This window comes from Saccopteryx bilineata, chromosome 11 (assembly GCF_036850765.1).
Source record: "Saccopteryx bilineata isolate mSacBil1 chromosome 11, mSacBil1_pri_phased_curated, whole genome shotgun sequence".
Lineage (NCBI taxonomy): Eukaryota > Metazoa > Chordata > Mammalia > Chiroptera > Emballonuridae > Saccopteryx > Saccopteryx bilineata.
Window position 1 is genome coordinate 34,369,216 of NC_089500.1, and position 17,103 is coordinate 34,386,318.

General features: G+C 37.7%; 1 protein-coding gene across 6 annotated transcripts in view; it reads left to right on the forward strand.

Moving 5' to 3' along the window:
- Window positions 1–17,103, forward strand: part of NOL4 (nucleolar protein 4) — a 356,147-nt gene that overhangs the window by 310,879 nt on the left and 28,165 nt on the right. The window lies entirely within an intron of this gene.

Genomic DNA, 17,103 nt, shown 5'->3' on the forward strand with positions numbered 1-17,103 from the left:
CACTCATGCCTAAGAGAAATGCAGCTTCTATCTGTCAGATTAGCAAAACTCCAAATGTTTATATAATATAATATTCTTTGGACAAGTCTGTGGGAGATATAAGTGCTCATGTATTGTTTATAGAAATGCAAAAAGTTAGAGTGGAATTTGATAATATCTAGCAAAATTATATATGCATTTACCATTTACCATTTGACCTAGCAATCTCTTTAGGAATCTCATTAGGAATTTACCTCACAGACACTTTGTCAAAAATACACTCACGGCCCTGGCCAGTTGGCTCAGTGGTAGAGTGTCGGCCTGGCATGCGGGGGCGGGGAGGAGTCCCGGGTTTGATTCCCGGCCAGGGCACACAGGAGAGGCGCCTATCTGCTTCTCCACCCCTCCCCCTCTCTTTCCTCTCTGTCTCTCTCTTCCCCTCCCGCAGCCCAGGCTCCACTGGAGCAGGGTTGGCCGGGGTGCTGAGGATGGCTCCAGGGCCTCTGCCTCAGGCAATAGAATGGCTCTGGTCACAACAGAGCAGTGCCCCAGATGGGCAAAGCATCACCCCCTAGTGGGCATGCCGGGTGGGCGCATGTGGGAGTCTGCCTCCCCGTTTCCAACTTCAGAAAAATACAAGAAAAAAAAATACACTCACAAGGCTATTCATTGCAGTGTTTTTTATATATACTAAAAAGGGATTACCAATAAAAATGTTCATCAATAGATGGTTGGTTGATTCAGTTATAGTGCATCCAAACAGGAGAGTACCATGCAGCTATAAAATGTAATGACCCTGGCCAGGGTGCCAGTGGATAGAGGTCGTGAGTTCAACCCCCGTCAGGGCACTAATGATAACCAATTGATGAGTACACAATCAAAAGGAACAAGGAAGTGAAACAGTTAGCTGATTTCTCTTTCTTTTTCTCTCTCTCACACACACAAATCAATGACAAGAAAAATACCTTTATATACTCCAGGTAATGAAAAGTATTTCTAGTATACTAATATTCATTAAAGGATTTATATATTTCTTTTAAAAACCGACATAGATGCAGGAATGGAGGGAGAGTTTGGGGAAAGGAATATAAGCCAGAGTTCTATGCTCACTCATACTTGTTCTTTTATACTTTATTTTGTAAATTCACCTTTGGAACAATTTACATATTTACTTAATTAGGAAAGAAACTAATTTTAAGAATCCCTAATTTTGAAGGAAAAATGATACAGATGAACTTTATCTGTTGAATGAGTGGTTGGCATAGTCCCCGTAGAGAGGAAGGAGCTTTAAAGATCATACTCCAAAGCATGCAAGCATATGGTAAAACCTGAAATTATTTTTCAGTAATCATATTATTATTTTGTGACTGTTGTCTGTGTATTGTGGTTTAAAGCAAATTTATAATTATGTTGGTGCCAGTGAAAGCTGGGATTTTCAGCAGGGGGCAACATAGATACAATTGTAAAAGCAGTGAGTTTAAGCAAAAAGTCCCATCTTGTATTTGAATTGGTAATCTCAGTGAAAACTGGCATTTCCTATCTTTTTCCACTGAAAATGACCAATTTGAATTCTAAAAGTTGAATTAGGTTTGGTGAGCTTTTAATATATTTGGGAGGGAATTGCATTATCGGAGTCAGCTCTTTTACAATATTGGAAATCAGCTCTGCTTGTGCTCAGGAGTGATTCTGCTGGAAGACTGGGGCTCTTAGGTCTGCTTTCAAATTAAAGGTCCTCTGAGGACAGGATCACTGAGCTCTCATCTATATCAATGCCTTCCAGCTCAAAAAAGTGGTGCCTCAAGTGGAAGGGGGGGAAAAAGGAGCTTATTTTGGAAAGAAACTTGGTTTCAAGTGTATATTCAGTTTTTCAAAAGCTACTGAGCCTTCTCAGCTGTTTTCAAGTCTTATTTTTATTTGTTCAACAAGTCAGCAGGAAAAAACCAATCCAAATTCAGACAAGAAAAACATAAACAAAAGCTAAGGATTATTTCAGCCTATAAAGCTGGAAATTCTAATATTTTTAAAAAATATTTTACATAAGTAGAACTGATAGTAAAGAGCTTAACCACCAAATCAAAAAAAAAATAAAGGGAAAAAAGAGTATATATCACTAAAGATTTTATTGACATAAAAATTTTAATCTAAATTTTAAAAATCATTAATCTATTAATTATTTAACATAGTAACTGCTACTTATTGAGTACCTTAGTGTAATCTTCATTTAATTCTCACACACTCTTATGAGATATGTCCTGCAATTTGGAAGAAATTTTTTTTTTCTGTATTTTTCTGAAGCCAGAAATGGGGAGAGACAGTCAGACAGACTCCTGCATGCGCCCGAGCGGGATCCACCCAGCACGCCCACCAGGGGGCAATGCTCTGCCCCTCCAGGGCATTGCTCTGTTGTGACCAGAGCCACTCCAGCGCCTGGGGCAGAGGCCGAGGAGCCATCCCCAGCGCCCGGGCCATCTTTGCTCCAGTGGAGCCTAGGCTGCGGGAGGGGAAGAGAGAGACAGAGAGGAAGGAGAGGGGGAGGGGCTGGAGAAGCAGATGGGCACTTCTCCTGTGTGCCCTGGCCGAGACTCGAACCCGGGACTTCTGCACGCCAGGCTGACGCTCTACCACTGAGCCAACCGGCCAGGGCCTGGAAGAAATTTTTTTTTTTTAAATTAATCTTAATTTATTGTGTTTGCATAGATTCTAGGATTACCCCGAATGCATCCCTCTCCCCCATAGTCCCCTCAACATCTCCCTTGCCCCCTCCCAACAGCACCCTCTGCCCTTTCACTTCAGGTTTATCCCATCCTATCCTCCCCTTTTCCTCTGTCCTCTTTTCCTCTGGTCCCTTTGATCCCTCCTCTGTCTCAGTTTCATTCCTCAGTTCACATTGTTCATTGGATTCCTCAAATGAGTGAGGTCATATGATATTTTTCTTCCTCTTCCTGGTTTATTTCCTTCAACATAATAGTTTCCAGGTCCATCCCTATTGTCGCAAAAGGTAATATTTTCTTCTTTTCCATGGTTGCATAGTATTCCATTGTGTATATGTACCACTCTTTTTTAATCCACTTGTCCACTGACAGACACCTGGGCTGTTTCCTGATCATGGCTATTGTAAACAATGCTGCCATAAACATGGGGTTGCATTTCTTCTTTTGAATCAGTGATTTGGTGTTCTTGGGGTATATTCCTAAAAGTGGGATAGCTGGGTCAAAAGGCAGTTCCATTTTTAATTTTTTGAGGAATCTCCATACTGTTTCCCACAGAGGCTGCATCAGTCTGCATTCCCACCAGCAGTGCAGGAAGGTTCCCCTTTCTCCACATCCTCGCCAGCACCTATCATGTGTTGTTTTGTTAATGAGCGCCATTCTGATTGGTGTGAGGTGATATCTCATTGTGGTTTTTTTAATTTGCATTTCTCTAGTGATTAGTGATGTTGAACATTTTTTCATCTCTCTATTGGCCATCTGTATGTCCTCTTTGGAGAAGTGTCTATTCTCTTTTGCTCAATTTTTTATTGGATTGTTTATCTTCCTGGTGTTGAGTTTTACAAGTTTTTTTATAAATTTTGGTTATTAACCCCTTATCAGACAGATTCTCGAATATGTTCTCCCATTGTGTGGTTTGTCTTTTTATTCTGTTCATATTGTTCTAAGCTGTGCAAAAGCTTTTTAGTTTGAAGTAGTCCCATTTGTTTATCCTTTTATTTCACTTGCCCGTGGAGATAAATTGGCAAATATATTGCTGCGAGAGAAGTCAGAGAGCTTACTGCCTATGTTTTCTTCCAAGATGATTATGGTTTCACGACTTACATTTAAGTCTTTTATCCATTTTGAGTTTACTTTTGTGAATGGTGTAAGTTGGTGGTCTAGTTTCAGTTTTTTGCAGGTAGCTGTCCAATTTTCCCAACACCATTTGTTAAAGAGGCTGTCTTTACTCCATTGTATGCTCTTTATCAAATATCAATTGTCCATAAAGGTGTGGATTTATTTCTGGATTCTTTGTTCTGTTCCATTGATCTATATGCCTGTTCTTATGTCGGTACCAAGCTGTTTTGAGTACAATGGCCTTGTAGTATAACTTGATATCAGGAAGTGTGATACCTTCCACTTTATTCTTGTTTTTCAAGATTGTTGAGGTTATTTGTGTTTGTTTTTGGTTCCATATAAATTTTTGGAATATGTGTTCTATATTTTTGAAGTATGTCATTGGTATTTTAATTGGTATTGCATTGAATTTATAAATTGCTTTGAGTAATACAGACATTTTTAAAAAATTTTTATTTTATTTTATTTATTCATTTTTTTTTTAGAGAGGAGAGAGAGGGAGAGAGAGAGACAGAGAGGGAGAAGGGGGGAGGAGCTGGAAGCATCAACTCCCATATGTGCCTTGACCAGGCAAGCCCAGGGTTTCAAACCGGCGACCTCAGCATTTCCAGGTTGATGCTTTATCCACTGTACCACCACAGGTCAGGCAATACAGACATTTTAATGATGTTTTTCTTCCTATCCATGAACACTTGTTTGTATCTTCCTTGATTTCTTTTATCAATGTTTTATCATTTTCTGAGTACAAGTGTTTAACCTCCTTGGTATATTTACTCCTAGGTACTTTATTTTTTTTGTTTCAATAGTGAAGGGAATTGTTTCTTTAATTTCTCTTTCTGACAGTTTATTGTTGGCATATAAAATGCCTCTGATTTCTGAGTATTAATCTTATATCCTGACACCTTGCTGAATTTATTTATCAGGCCCAGTAGTTTTTTGACTAAGACTTTAGGGTTTTCTATATACAGTATTATATCATCTGCAAATAATGATAGCTTTACTTATTCTTTTCCAATTTGGATGCCTTTTATTTCTTTTTCTTGTCTGATTGCTATGGCTAGGACTCTGGAAGAAATTTTTATAAGATTAAACTTGCCCTCACTTTAAAAAAAACCATGCCTAGAACCACTTTCTTTTTTTCTTTTTTCTTTTTTTTTTTTGTATTTTTCTGAAGCTGGAAACGGGGAGAGGCAGTCAGACAGACTCCCGCATGCGCCCGACCGGGATCCACCCGGCATGCCCACCAGGGGGCGATGCTCTGCCTCTCCAGGGCGTCGCTCTGCCGCGACCAGAGCCACTTTAGCATCTGGGGCAGAGGCCAAGGAGCCATCCCCAGCGCCCGGGCCATCCTTGCTGCAATGGAGCCTCGGCTGCGGGAGGGGAAGAGAGAGACAGAGAGGAAGGAGGGGGTGGGGGTGGAGAAGCAAATGGGCGCTTCTCCTATGTGCCCTGGCCGGGAATTGAACCCAGGTCCCCCGCATGCCAGGCCGATGCTCTACCGCTGAGCCAACCGGCCAGGGCCCACTTTCTTTTTTTCTAACATGATTGATACCTATTTTATGAGTCTCAAAGAGGTGAGCGACTTGCCCAAAGCCCCTTCTTAACAACAGGAGAATCCATGATTTGAACACAGGCATTCTGACATCAGAGTCCGCATTGTGAACTACTGGGCTAATAATCTGTATAATAGAAACAGGTACTGAGTAATAAGGGATCATCCCTGGTAAGCACTAATGTACTGTCTCCAGAAACTCTCCTAGTCTGAACATTCCATATAAATGAGTGCATTGCACAGTATGTTATCTTTTATCTGGCTTCTTTCACTTAGCATGGTATTTTCAAGGTTCATCTATTTTACAGCATGTAACAATACTTGATTCTTTTTTATTGCCAACTAATGTTCTATTCTGTGGACATGCTATATTTTGTCTAGCCATTCATTGGTTGATGAGCACTAGGATATCTTCTACTTTTGGGTTACTATAAAAATGCTGCTATAAGCCCTTTTTTTGTTATAATTGTGTGTGTGTATTATGTAGGTATGCGTGTATGTAGGTACACACACATATATATATAAAATCAATGTTATCTATGTATACTTAGAAGTGGAATTGCTGGTTCACACATGTGGTAACTCTGAGTTTAACATTTTGAGGAAATAACAGACTGAACATGAGAGAGATTTCTTAACATTTATTTCATTCTTTTTAAATTTTTCTCAATTATGCCTTCTAGTATTTACAGTACAAGCTTTACCCTTATTTTTATTAATTTCATTGCTAAATATTTTCCTTTGTGATGCTATTATACATAGAATGTTTTTCTTAAAACATTATTCTATATTTTTCTATTCTTTTTAAGAGTTTGTGAGGTATTGGTATTCATACTTCAAATGTTTGGTAGAATTCAGGAGTGATGCTTTCTGAGCCAAGGCCTTCCTGGGCAATTTTTGATTACTAGCTGAACCTCTTTACATGTTATAAGGTATACTTAGACTGTCTATTTCCTCTTGAGTTAGTTTAGGTAGCTTGTGTGTTTCCAGGAATATGTTCATTTTGACTTAATTATCTAATTTGTTAATACAATTGTTCATATTATTCTTTTGTAATCTTTTTTTATTTATGAAAGGTCAATTGTCATGCCCTGTCATTTCTAATTCTAGTCATTTGAAAGTTCTCTCTCTTCTTTTTTGGTGATATAGTAAAGACTTGTCAAAATCTCAATCTTTAAAACAAGTTCTTGGTTCCATTAATTTTTTTTTATTGTTTTCTATTCTTTTATTTCATGGATTCCTATTCTTGTTTGAAGTCTGCTTTTCTCTTTATAGGCATTTTTAACCATACACTTCCTTTTTTAAGTATTGCTTTATCTGCATCACAAAAATTTTGGTATGTGGTATTTTCACTTTTGTTCATTTCAAAGTATTTCTTAGTTTTCTTTCTCATTTTTTCTTTGACCCATTGGCTATTTAGAAATATGTTGTATATCACATAATTTGTGAATTTCCCAAATTTCTTTCTTTTAATGATTTCTAGTTTTATTCCATTGTGGTCAGAAAATATACTTTATATAGTTTCAATCCTTCCCTGCTTATTGAAATTTGTTTTATGACTCAGATCATGGTCTATCCTGGAAACTGTTTCCTGTGTACCCTAAGAATAATGTATATTCTGCTGTTGGTGGTAGAGTATTTTGTAATGTGTATTAGGCATCTTTGTTTATAGAATTTTTTAAGTCTCCTATATTCTTGTTGAACATCAACCTAGTTTTTAGAGCCATTTTTGAAAGAATATTGAAGAATATTTCAAGTTTTTTATTGAATTGTTTGCTTTTGCCTTTAATTCTAATTCTGACAGTTTTGTTTCATTTATTTTAAGACTATTGCTAGGTGCATATATTGTTTATTTGGAATATTTTCTTAATGGATTCACTCTTTTATCATTGTAAAATATCCCTCTTTATCATTAGTGACTTCTTTTAAGTCTTCTTTGCTTAATATTAGTTATTTCTGTAATATCAAGGAAAGACAATGGTAACTTGGATTATCGTGGTAGTACTGAAAATGAAATGGACAAAGCTTTGGACATGGTAGTAACATATAGCAGAGTATAGAACAAGTTGAGTATTGCTCACTTCTACTCAAATACAATCAAAATATTTTATCTTTGCTCCATAAGTGGCTAAGTAATTTTGGGCACACGATGCCAAATGCAAAGTGGGACCTCTTGTATAAAAACTATTTCAAGACAGAGATAATAGAGCATTAAACAAAGCATAGGGCTCTTCTAGCACAAGGTCCTGTGGGTCTAAACATGTTTAATGGTCCATTTTGCTCTTTTTATATTTTTAGCAATCTGGAGGAAGCATTATGTTTTCATGAAAAAGGTAGACAGCTACTTGTGGTATTAAAAGAAAAAGACCCGGGTTCGATTCCTGGCCAGGGCACACAGGAGAAGCGCCCATTTGCTTCTCCACCCCTCCGCTGCGCCTTCCTGTCTCTCTCTTCCCCTCCCGCAGCCAAGGCTCCATTGGAGCAAAGATGGCCTGGGCGCTGGGGATGGCTCTGTGGCCTCTGCCTCAGGCGCTAGAGTGGCTCTGGTCGCAACATGGCGACACCCAGGATGGGCAGAGCATCGCCCCCTGGTGGGCGTGCCGGGTGGATACCGGTCGGGCGCATGCGGGAGTCTGTCTGTCTCTCTCCCTGTTTCCAGCTTCAGAAAAATGCAAAAAAAAAAAAAAGAAAAGAAAAAGATAATATGCAAAGAAGGAAAGGATTGAAGACACAGTGAGAATATTTTGAGAGTTTTCTGAGAGGAGAGGAGAGGAGAGAATTTGGGGGCAATTTCCAACCCAGAGTGAGAATTGAGAGGGAACATAAAGGAAATTTTTGCTATGAATTAAGGAGCAGGGCTCCAGAAGGTTTTCTTGCTCTTCAAAGCCATTCTCTTCAGAGAAACAAAAGTTATTTTTAAGAAAGGAAGGTTACTATATCACCTCATTATCTAAAACTCTTCTATGGGCTCTCATTGTGTTCAGGAAATGCCTCAGTGCCCGCCAACCAGAAGTTTTATTTGACCTGTTTTTTGCCCCCACACCCCTAATTTTTGCTCATCTTGTAAATCCTGAATTCCAAGTCTAAATTACATAGAGTCATAATTGTCATAGCAATCTTAAGTTGCCATTTGAAGGACGTACTACAGTGTGTGCAGATGCATACATACATGCATGCATACATACATGCATGCATACATACATAATCACAATACTTTGGTATTCATTCCTCAATAATATTGTTATTAATATTCAAAGCCACATAAGACATCTGGTATAGATTTCAAGTATACAGCCATACCAGTAGTTTGAAATCAGGTCTTAAATTTTTCCAGTATGAGCATAGATACTATGGTATCTTGGTGAGGTCCACTTTGAAAGTCTTCCCCTCTGCCAAAACAAACAAACAAAAAACAAACAAAAAAACACCTCATTATCATAGTGTAAAGGGACTTGAAAAATAATGTAATGGCAACTCTTTATTTTTAAAGGTTATAAAGAAAGAAATAGGACAGGAAAGTCAGGTGATATGCTCAAGGTCACACAGGTTTGCTTTGTGAATGTTTAGTTAATACATCTTTTCGCTCTGGTATGATGAGATAAAGATCTCTTAAGGATACAGCAAAGAACAACTTGGAACAATCCAGACTTTCCCTGCACTGCTGAGAAGCAGGAGTTGACAGAATACCAGAATGGCATGCAGCAAATCAAAGATAATGTGGCTCTCTCTGAGCAATGGCTTTGGACTATGCCACTGAGTTAAAAGAGGGAAAAAAAGGCAAAACACCCATCTTTGCAAATAATAGCTTTTGACTTAAACTGAATTTCTTTAGTTCATAGTTAAGAAAGGACTCTAGCTATAGTAATGGTAGCAAGGGTAATAGTTAAATGCATATTGTGGAGGAGCTCTAAATACCTTTACTTCTAAAAAAAAAAAAAACCCAAAAACAACTCATCCTACCTATAGCACAGGTATTGGCTATTACTATTTTGATTTTATTTATTCTTTACTTGTTTTAACAGTAAGGCAGCTAGACTGATCAGGCCTATGATTTCCTTTACTTGGGGACTTTATAAATTTGGGAAACCCTAAACCTTCTGTCATTTAAAAATGTTATCTTTAGCTTATTTTTTTCATTTTTAAGACATCAGAATGGTCATTCCATGTAACAGATTTGGAGCTGTGGAAACTACATACATATGCATAAATCTTGAGGGATAAAAAGGACGTAGGAAAAGATTAGCCTTATATGAGATGTCAACATCACATCTGATGGCTGACAACTCCAATTAATCTAAGTTTGAGAATTCTTGATTTTGAAATTTGTAGAGATCTTCTGGAAAGTGTAGAAGAGAGCAGCAGCTTCCAAGAGAACAAACTGAATTAGCTACACATTTGACAGTTTAAAAAGCAGATGAAGACAATCAGAATTCAATCCATTAATGGTGAAACTGGGGCTGTGGATTGGCAACACCAATAGTATGACAAAGGTTAAAGGAGATGCCATGTTTGCAGAACCTTTTAAACCAATGTAATAGGAACATCAACCCTGCAGATGGTACTATGTTTAAGAAGAATATGAAGGCAGAAGAATGAAAAAGGAAACTTAACAGCATTTGGATTTATTTTAACAAGTATTTTGGTGTACTTATGTTCAAATCACTGTAATGGGTACTTTGTTAGTCTCTTTGGGCTGCTATAACAAAAATACCATTGACTGGGTGGCTTGAACAACAAACATTTATTTCTTTCAGTTCTGGAGGCTGGGAAGTCCAAGATTAAGGTGCGTGTGTATTTGCTGTCTGTGTAGAGCAGGGGTCCCCAAACTACGGCCCGTGGGCCGCATGCGGCCCCCTGAGGCCATTTATCCGGCCCCCGCCACACTTCTAGAAGGGGCACCTCTTTCATTGGTGGTCAGAGAGAGGAGCACATTGACCATCTCATTAGCCAAAAGCAGGCCCATATTTCCCATTGAAATACTGGCCAGTTTGTTGATTTAAATTTATTTGTTATTTATTTTAAATATTGTATTTGTTCCCATTTTGGTTTTTTTTACTTTAAAATAAGATATGTGCAGTGTGCATAGGGAATTGTTCATAGTTTTTTTTATAGTCTGGCCCTCCAAGGGTCTGAGGGACAGTGAACTGGCCCCCTGTGTAAAAAGTTTGGGGACCCCTGGTGTAGAGCCTGCTTTCTGATTCATAGATACTGTCTGTTTACTGTGTGCCTACATGGTGAAATGAGGTTCTCTGGTATTTCTCTTATGAGGGCACTAATTGCATTCATGAGGGCTCCACCTTCATGATCTAATCACCTTCCAAAGCCTTATCTCCAAATACCATTACATTGGAGATTTGCTTTCTGTCTGTGAATTGTGAGGGGAATGCAAACAGTCCATTTTATAGCAGGTACTTTAAGAGAAACAAAGTTGAGGAAGACAGAATCACTGACCTCAAAAAACTTACAGATCAATCAGAAATAAAAAAAAAAAAACCAATGTGTCCTCTTGTCTAAATATCAAAATCCTTTAGGATTCTGATTAAGTAGTACTTCCTCTGTGAAACATTACTCCACCTAGCTATCCTCACACCCTTTGGAAGATTAATCATTCTCTTGCATGTGCTTCTATTCTAGCACTTAACTCATTGAATTGTGTGACATCAGTTTTCAAATAATTTTCCTTATGCACTTTTTGAAAGCAGAGATTGTTTTGCTCATTATTATGTCCCCTGAATAAGGCCAGACATGTAGTAAGTGTTCAACCTTAGTGGCTTAACGAATGAATAAATTTTAAAAAATAGAACACTTGGTGCCAAAAGTCCTAAAGGTACAAAGAGAATTATTTATGCACACTGGATAGCAGCGTACCGGGTTCTTCTTTGATAAAGCAAAAGAATCAGAGGAAAGAAAAAAGATTAAACCAAATTTAAGTATTCTGTGCATGAAAGAGAAAGGCTCCAAACTGTTTTATAAATTCTTTAATTTTGAATGCAGTAGCAATAGGAAAAGCTTGCCCATGTCAGAGACTTCATAGCATGGAAAGGGTGCCTTTCAAATCTTTCGTTAGTCGATCTCCATTTGTTTAGAGCTGGCAAGGGTCTGCACCCAACAATCCAGATTTTCTAGTTGGAGTTTTATCAAAATGACAGCAGTTATAATTTGCATAAAGAGTTTATTCATATTATCTAACTGAAATGAGAAGCATGGAAGAAGCCAATCCTCCCATTATTATCACATCCAATTACATAGGACTTTGGAATGCTTTTTTTCTCTCAGGAAGTTCACACTGAACTGTTTAAAGAGGGCAATTGTGGTTCGCTGCAGTTATTCATGGGCTCTCCCGAGTCTGAATTATATGCATAATGCATAACTACTGATGTTTCCTCTCTGCCAACTCCGTTGGGCAGACTTTTCAATTTGTTTTTCAACTCTGATATAAACTGGGCTGATATGACCAAATTGTAGTAATAATGACCATAATAACTAACATTTGTATGACAATGTCTTGTTTGCATGAATCTTCACATCTATTTTCTTTTTTGGTTCTTCACTAACATTGAGGATTGTTGGCTATAAAGATCCTTTGGATCCTGGCCCATAATTATACATTTAAGGAAGCTTAGCCATAAGATTCACCACCACCCTAGAACTAGTTCATTATGGTATAACAGGCTTTGTCTGCATAGTGCTCTCCCTAGCATCACCATTTTGAGCTATCACTTTTCATTTGAAATTTTCAAAGTGCTTCTGTTCATTTACTGTCTTTACTTCTCATCTACCATTCACTCTTCAATCCACTGTAAATGCCTTCTTCCCACCATTTTGTTGAAATTGGTCAGGTTAAGTTTATCAGTGATTCCACTTATTGCCAAACTGAAGATGATTTTTGCCCTTTCTCTAGATTTCTTGGGTGTATTAGAATCTGTTGATGATTACTGCTTTGAAACATCCCATCTCTTGGCGTCAATGATAATACTCTTATGTTACCTTGTGCTCAGATGAATTCTCCTGCCAGCTTCCTAGCTTTTTCTCTATACTCATGCTCTTCCATGCTGGGGTATTCCTTGCATCCTGCCCTTGTCCCTTGAATCCTCTTGTTCTGTACACTGCTCAAAGGAGAACCTACTCACTCTTATGATTTCAATTGAAGAATATGCCAAAAGCTGTGTGTCACCCCCATGCTTTGCCTTGAGCATCAAATTTTGTACCCAGTTGTTTATCAGATAGATTGGCCTGGACATGTCAAGAAATATAATATTTAATTATTTAAAAATGAATTATTCATTCTCACACATACTATAGCCTATTTTGGGGGTTATCTCATGCAGGAATGCCCTCTCCTGCACCTAACTCATATTAGCTATTATGTTCTCTGTGATAATTTCATGGTTGCTTCATCCTTTAAGTGTTCTTTATGTATGTTCCCACAATACCCTAGTCGTAGCTATTGTTTAACCTGTTATGTGTTCTTTTCTATATTAGATTGTGTACACTTTGAGGGTGGGCAAGGTGAATGTTTAGACCAGGGGTAGTCAACCTTTTTATACCTACCACCCACTTTTGTATCTCTGTTAGTAGCAAAATTTTCTAACCGTCCACCGGTTCCATAGTAATGGTGATTTATAAAGTAGGGAAGTCACTTTACTTTATAAAATTTATAAAGCAGAGTTATAGCAAGTTAAAGCATATAATAATAATTACTTACCAAGTACTTTATGTCGTATTTTCGCTAAGTGTGGCAGAATAAATCTTTATAAAACAACTTACTATAGTTAAATCTATCTTTTTATTTATACTTTGGTTGCTCCGCTACCACCCACCATGAAAGCTGGAACGCCCACTAGTGGGTGGTAGGGACCAGGTTGACCACCACTGGTTTAGACTATTATATCACCTATGTCAGTATATAACTGCTTAGTGTTCAATGGATATTAAATGGATAAGTAGAAGATTCAGTGTAAGAAATTATTCTGGTAAAATATTGTACCACTTTGGAGAACTTAACTAAAATCTAAATGAGCATGAGAATGACAATTGAAGTTGAGAGTGTCTTTTACAAGTTCTCTTCTAGTCTTAATACCCCTGAAGAGCACAATATTTGGGAAAAATGTGTTTTATATCAAACATTTCAGACAAGTATTTTTAAAGTATATTCAGCTTAAGTCCTCTGGTTCAGGAGGGAAATGTTTACCATACTTACCCAGTAAACTGGGAAGGTGAACTTTCTACCTTTTCCTCTCAATGATTTGTTCTGACTGACTAGCCACATGCAGAGAATTAGTGCAGAGGTATGGGGGAGAGAACCTTTGCCATTCTGTCCAGGAGACCAGCTTGCTGTTTCTGTTGTGTGAAAAATGCATAAGGTGTATTTATGTTAAAATTGTATATAGATGACTCTATAGAGTACAGCCTAAAATTGATTCACCAGAATTAAGCAGACCCCTCTAGTTCATTTGTATGTCCTTTATACAACGGGAAGATCTACATAACATAGTATGTGAGGAAAGGTGACTGTGTAATCTAATTGAAGTCAACATAATGGGGATTCTGCAGTTACTTTGTCTCTGTAGAGTTCCAGTAAACCTGAGTTGTCAAAGCACATTCTACAGCATGTAGTAAAATGTCGATAGTATCTATAGAGATTTTTCTGTCATGTCCAACTTGTGACTATCTATTCTTAGTAAGCCCATTTCTCCCATGTGTGTTCCTGGGACTTAATCCTGTACTGACTTAATCAGGATATTGTCCTACACTAAACCCCACTCATTTGTATACTTATTCTTTCAGTTATAAGTTTATTGACATCTGTGCTGGCCAATACAATAACCACTAGCCACACGCAGCTATTGAAACTAAAATTAAAATTTTTAAATTCAGTTCCTCAATTACACAGGGACACATTTCAAGTGTCTACTTTTCAAGGTGGTGAGTGGCTTTGCATTGTCTAACACTGGCTCTAGACTCACCTCTTCTCTCACCTTAGACCAGAGTAATGGCCTTTAGATGGTTTTATTATTGCAGAAAGCCTTTCTACATTTGCTCCATCATGCTCAGTGCATCTAATTATGTATATACCATTCACTCTTCAATGAAATGTGAGGTCAATGAATAACCTTATGGAAACTTAAAGGGTGATTCTAAGTAGAAATGCTTTTAATTCAAACTGCTTGGCTTTTAAATAACTTTCAGTTATTTTAGCGTTCTGAGAATTGCTAATAAGTTGTAACATATAGGTATTTAAAACCTCTTTGACATTCTGGGATTACTTTAGAAGCAAAAACTGTCTACCTAAATGAAGAGGTAAACTGAAGCAAGTTTTAAAAGTGAGTTTATTCTGGAATAGCAGAAGAATTGCAATTCAGGATGGTCTAACTATAGCACACTGCAGGCGAGTCCCCTGAGGGTTTGGGGTCAGTCATGTTTACGGGCAGGGGATGTAAAGAGGACAGAGTTTAGTTAAAGTCTGTTAAAGTGAAAAACAAGTGGTGACAAGCTTTGAAACTGTCCCAAGGAGACAAAAATAGTCCAGTCGTACAAACAAACTCAATTTAGGTCATTTTGCAAGACCAACCCAACCTGGTTCATTTCTTGTTCATGCCTCTGGAGACCATAAGCAAAACCTTCTACGTTTGATATAAGGTGCAACCCCTATCATTTAAGAAAATTCCAGTGTTATCAGTTTTCTGTAAATCAGGCATTTATGGGAAATCAGTCTCTCGGTTCCTAAGTTTTGTTTTCCCGAGAGCATATGTGTGAGGCTTTCCATTTTGTATCCTCTGCTTTCATTTTAGATTGAAATTCTTTCACAAAACAAATTTTAAAAGAATAGCATTGTAAAAGAATTTAAAACTGCCCGATGTTTCTAGAAAGAAAATCCCACTTTTTAATGATTAGAATTTGTCTTAGTCATTTGCTGAAAAATTGAAAGGAAAATAATGTGATTTATCTGCCAAGTAAAACAGTGTCTTTCATTTTATCTGACTGAGCCCTCAAATCTGTCACCAGTTCCTGTAGATCAAGAAGTCTCCAAGAAAGGATTCCTAAGGAATAGGCAAGTGGCCCCATGTCCTCCCTAAACTGCCCAGCACATGTAATTAGTTTGCAGCTCAATATTGATCAGCCTTTTAGCATCCTGAAAGCCTGTTCCCTAGAGTAAAATGGATCTTTACATATTCTGAAGATCCTCTTGAGAATTTTGTGTTGTGCCTATTCACTGAAGGGGAGGAATGAAAAAAAAAATAGACTCCATTAGTATTCTGGACCCTTTCTTCATGACCCTGCTGGTATACCATTCAGGGGTTTTCCAGGTGGTGTGAGTTCATTATGCTTGGCTTGTTGTTTGCCTTCAACAACTGCCTTTGAATTTTGACATATCCTCTGGGAATCTATCTGAACATGTCAGTTAAATGTTACTGACCCCACCAGCCCTCTGCTACTCAGTAAGGAGCTCTATGGAAGAATTCAGAATGTTCTACTTTTCTAGAAAGTTGGAATTATCACTCTCTATGGAAACTGAATTAGCCATTTTCTACCGTCCTCTTTCCTGGGTCCAGGTACTAATTCACCTTCTTCAAATGGGTACCAGGCTGGTTCTCTAGCCTCACTTAGAGGTCTGGGGTCTGTCTGCCTGAATCCCTCCAAAAAGGCAGGAAGGTCAAAGTCGCCTTATCTTTCTCTTTGATGTTAACATTTTTCAAATGCTAACTACAAGTACAGTAAGAGTGTTAATATTTCCTTTTGTCATTTCAAGGGACAAGGTCACTTTAAATGACATTTAGCTCTTGACTGACCTACAAATGCTTTTCCTGACAGCCCTCCCCGGATCCATGTTCAGTTGTTGGAATTAGTGGAAGTGTGTGTGGTATGTGCCTTTGTGAGTCCACACAGTGCACAATCTCCTCCTGCATGGCTGTTTGATCCACTCATTCAAATTCAAAATTAACAAATAAATACAAAATTAAGTATGTGGTGACTAACATTTTGGACCAAATCACAATAGTATAGGCCAAAACAAATTATTTCTGGTGATTAAAACCCAATAGAAAATCTAATCCTCTTGGGTACTCTTAGTGATTCTAAAAGTAGCTTGTACATGACTCTAAATTTAGGAATTTTATTCTGGTTCCCATTTCTGGAGATACAAATTATTCTCTTATTGTTCTTCAGGGCAATACTGTAGGGATAATCATGTTTTCTTAACACTTTGTTCCTGAAAAGATATTCGTGAGTGCAGATGATTCTTAATTGTGAAGAAGATCATACTACATTTTGGTATGATCTTTGAAAGCAGACATGCTCTTGTGTGTTTATTATATACCCACCTCTTTCATATTCTTATCTTCCACAGGGCATTCTTTTCCCTCTACTCTGCCCAACTATGGTCTCCAATGATTTCTTGTAAAATATTGATTTGTATTCTGTGCAACTTAAAAACAGAAGTGAGAATTGAGACGAGTACATTAACCTCTATGGAAATCCATCAATCCTGTCTGCCTTCACATAAAAAAAAAATAATGTGTCTAGGTTCATAAAAATCATTTTGCTTAACTTTTAAATCTCTTGTTTTTTGATAAAGCAAAATTTGGGAAGAAATCATTGAGGGAAGGCAGGTACCTGCAATCTCTCCTCAGAAACTGCTTCTTAATATTTTGAGGTGTAATTGCCATATTGTATTAGCTCCAATTGTACAACATAATGATTCAGTATTTTAATACATTACAAAATAATGACAAGTCAACATATGTC